Genomic DNA, 7180 nt, shown 5'->3' with positions numbered 1-7180 from the left:
AGATGAAAATATGGACAGAGACCATAGTTTTATAACTTCTTAGATTCAATATCACAGATATAAAAGCACCAAAATTCACCATTTTAACTTAATTTTATCTCTTGGATATGCTTTGTGGAAAGTTTGGCGTACTGTGTACTTACTTATCTTAAGTGATAGAAAAAAGAAAATTCTGTATTTTCATAAAATTTCGATTTCAGTATTTCAGAAGCAGGCTTGAAGAGTCACATGGGTTAATAGACTCTTGATGAGTGATTTTTATGACTCTCTTTTTGTTAACAGATAACAAGAAATCTCAACAGAAGCATTTTCAAGTATGTGAAAATGAACGCATACAAAGAAGTGAGCAGTGTCTTTGATATTCATTCAATTAGACATTGATTCACTATTCAGACCAAGTCAGACAATTTAATTCCAACAATGACTTTATTTATTCATTTATAAATCAACAGAATTTCATTTAAAAAAGAAAAGCCAAAACCCAAATAAATCATTCTTTGTTATTGACCTCAAGGTCCTTTCTGACTGAGAATTTTATTAACAATTTTAAAATTTGTAAAGAAATGAAAGGGTGCAAGTCAAATTGTGATTCCTCTTCATCCTGTCATTATCTGAAGGTTTTTGTGGTGAAAGTAAAAGAAACATAATTTGCTGTATTGTAGAACTGAATTCTGGAAATACATGAAGGTATGATGCAAACAATTCTAGGTAGAAAATAGATATTTTGGTTTTAGTCTTGGTTGTAAAACAGCTAACTAAATGACTTTGGAATGCTATTTCATTCAGTTATTAAATTTCATAGTCTATAAAATGAAGTAGTTACTAGATATATTATTTGCAAACAGTTTTTTCACATGAAATTCTCCGCAGCCATGAAGATGCACCACCCAGATCTTTCTTCAAAAGAACTTTCTCCAACGTAATTAGCTGACAAGCCCCAACTGCTGTGTCTTTAAAATCTGGTGCACTGTTTATGCCAAGGCCACTTTCTTCCTGGGCTCCTAGGGACTGAGAAGGATATGACTTAAGAACTGTCATTTGTGCCTTTATGAAGGTAATTTCTTCTATCATGAAGTCTTTACTCAGAGTCTCTCCATCAGGCTGGTGGGAGTTTCTTAGAGCTGTACTGTAGTCTGAGGCTGTTAACCACTCAATCCTACCACCTTCCTTCTCTTTCTTCACAGGTATCAAGTCAACATCGTGGTCTGGTGGTCTGGAGCTCTCCCGTGTGGCAGCTGTGAGAATGACCTTCACACACTTCCAACTGCAGGGAGAATAATGGACCAAGGGCTCCATCTGCTGTGCTCTGACATCCATTGCCAAGTTTGCAAGGCTGTGGGATGTTTCCTGCTAATGACTGACAGATGTTAAGGCACGCCCGTTCCTGGAAGCCACAGCATGTCTCTGAAGGCCAACTTTAGCTTGCAGACTCCATGAAGACCTTGTCAACCTTCTCTTAATGGTTGCACATCTGTCTGAGATGCCTCCACTCAACTTTCCCTCTCACTTTCCCTTGCTGTATGTGCTGTGCTCAGTCACTTCATTTGTGTCCAACTCTTTGTTACCCTATGGGCTATAGCCCACCAGGCTCCTCTGCCCATGGGATTCTCCAGGCCAGAATACTGGAGTGAGTAGCCTTTCCCTTCTCCAGGGGATCTTCCCAACCCAGGGATCGAACCTGCACCTCCTGCATCTCTTGCATTGGCAGGCAGGTTCTTTACCACTAGTGCTATTTGGGAAGCCCCTCCTTCCCTTAAGATAGAACTTTCATTATGGTCTGAAGGCTCTTCCAGCCCTATCTAGATCCTTGCCCATTTTCTTTCAGGCCACAATTTCCACTGTAAAATCCTGATATTTTAAATTCAACCTTGGCATCTGCTTCTCTGAGGATTCAGAGACCTCATGCCATCTATTCCTGCTTCTCCCACATTTATCTTTTACAGGTGTTTTGCCTAATCAGTATTTTACACTCTTATTTCCGTACTGGTATATTCTTTCTAGAGATCCAAAACTGACACACATTATTTCTTTGGATGAAATTCAACAGGAAAGCTCAATGTCAGAAGTCATAAAATGGGTCTTTTCTTTTGAGGCAAAAGTCGGGGTCCAGAGAGTTCCTTAAGCCCTGTCACTTTCACCCCTTCTTTGCCTGCAGTGGAAACTCCTGAAACATCTTTGAGACAAGTTTTAGGATGTGGGAGGACAGTTTAGAAACTCCTGAATAAAATGGCCTAACACATTAAATACCATAATTTTGTAACATCTGAATGTCTTAATTGGAGTACATATATAAAGCCTTGCTAGTGCTCCCCCCAAATCTGAAATTTTACCACCAAAGCCAGGCCATGGTAAGGTGTCGCCTGGCAGCAGCCACAAAAATTGGGGCACCAGACAAGGGTATAAACTACTTTCTAGGAGACACTAGCAAGCTGGAGTGAGATTGAAGGAGAGCACAAAAATGGTGTCCATCAGCCTTGTTTCTAGAGAGCCATTCTGTAGGCCCCTATGTGTATGCCAAACCAGAACCCTGCCCCTCAGGCCAAAGCCTAGATAAGCAAATAGGCTTTTTGCACAGAAAGACTGGGCTGTTTCAGTTGGCCACCTGTACAGTGTCCTGGAGGTGGTAGGTAGCCTGCTAAGAGCAAATTTTCCCATTGTTATAGTTCCTTGGGACCCAGGAGCGCAAACTCGCTGGTCACCAGGGCCAGGCCATTGAGGAGTGTCCCCTGGGCAGCAGCTGCAGAACCTAGGGACCAGACATGTATAAAAGCTCCCTTCTAGGAAATACAGGACCTCTGGAGCAAGGCACAGGGGGAGTGGGAGGATGGTGCTTACAGGAAGGTGACCAGGAAAAGAAGAAAAGACAGACCTAAAAACAAACAAAAACTTTTACGATGCCCATGACTGGGTGGGAGTAGAGGAAGATGTGTCCTTGGGGGAAAAAAGGAAAAAAAAAAAAAGTACCTGCAGGTGATGTGGAGGTGAAGGAAAAAAGAAAAAGAGAAACGGGACTGGATTTATTTATTTGGTTACACGAGGTCTTTGAGGCTCATGAGATCTGGATCTTCCTTGCCCCACGCAGGATCTTTACTTGCGACTTCGTGATCTTTACTTGCGACTTGTGAACTCTTAGTTGCCATGTGTGGGACCTAGTTCCCCGACCAGGGATCAGACAGGGCTCCCTGCGTTGGGAGCTCTGAGTCTTGGCCACTGGACTACCAGGGAAGTCTCAGGCCTGGAATTTATTCAATAAATTAATCAAATATTTTACAAATTTAAGACACCTGTGGGGAGGAGAGAAAACAAAACAAAACAAAAACAGGGAAAACGATGGCACTCCAGAGCTAGAGCAGGAAGAGGGAGACACCAAAGGTGGCGCCCCGGTGTCCTCTCTGGTGGGCATCCAGAAGCTCTTAGAAGTACGTGTTAAGTTGACACCTGCCCCTCAGGCTGCTTATATATAAGTAAATGAGTCTCTTTTCTCCTGATGCCTGGTTGCATGAGCCGCTACAACTGTGCTGGACATGAGGCGGGTGAATCTGAGCCTGCGGGCAGTTTGCGAGTCCCTTCTCAGCCTGTTACTGCCTGGGGGATGTCTTGGACACAAACCCCATGGATTTTCAAAGCTAGAGGTTTGGGGCGGGGGTTGTCTCTCAGGTGCCGGTCTTAAAAGCGAAGGTGCCCAGTGTGGGGTTCAAATCCTTTGCTCCTTAGGGACGAAATTCCCTGTTTGAGTACCGTCTTGAGTTGCTACATACCCCAGGAATGGGGATTTCGGGGAGACTGTGTCCCAGTCTCTCCTACATGCTTGAACATAATGTTTCTTGTTTGCCCAGTTTGAACTTGTCATGCTTCCAGCCTTTGGGTTTTATTTTAGAGAAATTAAACCAGAGCCGCCTCTTGTCACTAGAGAATTTTCATTTGATTTAATCTCATATTTTTTTGTTAGACTTGTCTCTAATTCTCTGTGGTTTGGGATATCAGGCAGATTTGTTAAAAATTCTATGCATGGCATAGAAGGAAAAGAGAAAAAAAGTTACATGAATTTAGTGTAAAAATCATTCATTTGGAGTCAGCTGTGGGCAAATACTTTTTGAAACTTGAAGGGAACTGAACAGAGATCATTTCACCTTATGACTTAGTGTCTTTTTGTTCATACTTCCATGAGAAGCATTATGTTCAATATCTGAAGTGATTCTCACTGGTTGATGGGAACCTGAGGCTTACCTTAGGCTATTAAAAGGAAATTGATATTAATTCCTATTAAAAGGAAAATGATAGTATTTTATTTGTTCATCTGTTGCTGTGATGTACAACGGCGTGTGTATATGTATGGACATGTGTAGTTGAGACTGAATGGAGGCCGGAACAGAGAGGAAGAAAGAAAAGACATAAATTAGGTGAAAAAGACGGTGTAGTGTAGAAATCACCCGGCAAATAGATTTGGGTGGAACATACAATAAGCAGTTCCTAATGAGAACTGTCCTGTTTATGTAATCCATGAGATTTAATAAAAAAGATGGCAACATAATACAGCCTGAGACTAAGGAACTTTCAGATCCTTTGAATAATAAGGATCAAATTCAAAGTTATATTGATGTCACTGATCCCTGCAGCTTTTGATTAGTTTCCTTTCTAGTTTGATCTGGGTTGCAAATTGCTCAGACCCATTCACTATTGTAAGCATTAAAAGGACTTCTTGTTCACATTATTCCAATATGTCATCACTTTTGGGGGTTCATTAGAAAGATAAACATGGTTTATACCTGTGAGTTATAGTTGACTCAGCAGGCATTTAAAACATTAAAGGTATGTGTTCCTCTTCAAAAGAAAAGCTGTGCAAGCAGTAACTTTTTATGTCTAGAGTAAGTAGGAATTTATTATGCCTTTGTGGTAGTCGATTAATCACCTGGAGTTTTACATAAGACCTGACTAGGGTAGAAAGGTTTATTCATAAATATTCATTCTTTTTTCTAATTATTTCAGCCTTGTATAGTTAAAATGCTATTAATTTCTTAAGTTGGCTTTAATTTTGGATAATTGAGGAGAATGTTTCTATTTCATTTCCAACATAGACACTATCCTCCCCCCTCAATGAAGCCTTTTCTGACTGCAATCTGTCTTCTCTGATCAGAGTTTAACTTGCTTTCTCTACTATTAATTTGTCACTTTCTACCTTGCACTGTAATTTTCTCAGCCTCTGCATGTATTATCTCCCATATCTTTTTGTATTCACCAGTTCTTCAAGAGTCTTTCATTCATTAACTCTTGGTAAAGTTCTGCAGCATAAATTTCCTCAGCACATCACATGATTTTTTTTTCCTCTGTAAATATCTTGCTTTGTATTTTAACTTGTGACGTATTCTGATAGTGCAAATACGATACTCAATACAACTGAAAATTTCCCACATCTTTCATGATCTTACAAGTCAAATACCACAAACATTAGAGATGAAGGTCAATTATTTGCATATTTATATGTAATTTATCCAAATAAGGACACTACATGTACATAAAATATTATTCATCATCTAGATGAAAAACCCGGAGAAGGCGATGGCACCCCACTCCAGTACTCTTGCCTGGCAAATTCCATGGACGGAGGAGCCTGGTAGGCTGCAGTCCATGGGGTCGTGAAGAGTCGGACACGACTGAGCGACTTCACTTTCACTTTTCACTTTCTTGCATTGGAGAAGGAAATGTCAACCCACTCCAGTGTTCTTGCCTGGAGAATCCCAGGGACGGGGGAGCCTGGTGGGCTCCTGTCTATGGGGTTGCACAGAGTTGGACACGACTGAAGTGACTTAGCAGCAGCAGCAGATGAAAAACCTACCTGGAAACCTACTTGGCATTCAGTCTGCCAGGTGCATAATATCACTGATCCAATTATTCAAATTCTTCAACTAAATAAAAGAATGTATTCAGAATGCCCAGAAAAATGAATTCCAGAAGATCTCAAGTTTTACACCTTAAAAAGTCATTTCTAGTGATTTTTTATTGCCATACCGATTGTGCTTCTAATCAGTATTTATTAAATATATACTGTAGTAATTTTATAAGTACATGGGATACCACAGTGAAAATAAAAGGTCCTTAGAGTTTACATTCCTGTGGGTGTGTGCTTGTGTGTTGGAGCACAAGTCAGTAGTGAATATGTTAGACATCAAATTGTTACAAGTAAGAAAAGAAGGGGGTAGAGAGTATCAGATACAGGCACTAATTCACACAGGTGGGCAGAAAAGGACCCTATGATGAGGTCACATTGAAGAGAGTGAAGTGGAGTAAGCATTTGCTATTCAAGAGAACAAAGTTCTAAGAACTATAAACAGCAAGTATAAATACCTTGAGCATAGACCCTGCTTGGGATGATTAAGGAATCATAGGTGACCTGAAACAGTTAACACTAGATTATATTCTGAGTATGATGATAAGCCCTTGGTGTTATAAACAGACTCAACAGAGTCTATTTGAGACATAATCTGACTTATGAAAAGCGTATAATGTTTAAAGCAGCCTTTCAGAATTACTGCACTGATAAAACATCTTTTACACTGTGAAAGTGAATTCAGTAAGTATTTAAACATTAAATATATGTGCTTTTTTCCAAAGTAACATATGTGTATTATCACATCTAAGACCATGAATGTTAGGGATTAATTAAAAACTGCAAAGATTGTTGATTTGCTATTTTTTGTCACTGTCTTCTTTAAGTGATGGTTACACTGGAGCTGAGGACTGTGGAATTTCAAAAGGCTTTGGCAACCTCCAGGTCACCAAGAGGTTGGTGCTAGGAGTGACTGCTGCTGCTGCTGCTGCTGCTAAGTCGCTTCAGTCGTGTCCGACTCTGTGCGACTCCACAGACGGCAGCCCACCAGGCTCTGCCATCCCTGGGATTCTCCAGGCAAGAACACTGCAGTGGGTTGCCATTTCCTTCTCCAATGCATGAAAGTGAAAAGTGAAAGTGAAGTCGCTCAGTCGTGTCCAACCCGCAGCGACCCCATGGACTGCAGCCCACCAGGCTCTTCTGTCCATGGGATTCTCCAGGCAAGAGTACTGGAGTGGGTTGCCATTGCCTTCTCCAGGAGTGACTGCTAAGTGATGCTAAGTGAGTTGAGTTCATTTTGAATCATTTACTTGGCATAAGTCAGCTATACGACCACAGGCAATCTTTTGTCTCCTG

At 40.8% G+C, this 7180-nt stretch overlaps 1 long non-coding RNA gene across 1 annotated transcript; it reads left to right on the top strand.

Annotated features, from left to right (window-relative positions):
* Positions 1-870: 870 nt before the first annotated feature.
* Positions 871-2262, top strand: LOC147374451 (uncharacterized). Its single transcript, XR_015163256.1, has 2 exons — positions 871-1054; positions 1185-2262. It is a non-coding gene; the product is annotated as an uncharacterized LOC147374451 (long non-coding RNA).
* Positions 2263-7180: the final 4918 nt, after the last annotated feature.

Source organism: Bos grunniens, chromosome 4 (assembly GCF_055505025.1).
Source record: "Bos grunniens cultivar Pamir isolate PY7600 chromosome 4, Bosgru_T2T1.0, whole genome shotgun sequence".
Lineage (NCBI taxonomy): Eukaryota > Metazoa > Chordata > Mammalia > Artiodactyla > Bovidae > Bos > Bos grunniens.
Note: the sequence above shows the minus strand (reverse complement) of the source record. Positions and strands in the feature narration are given on the sequence as shown.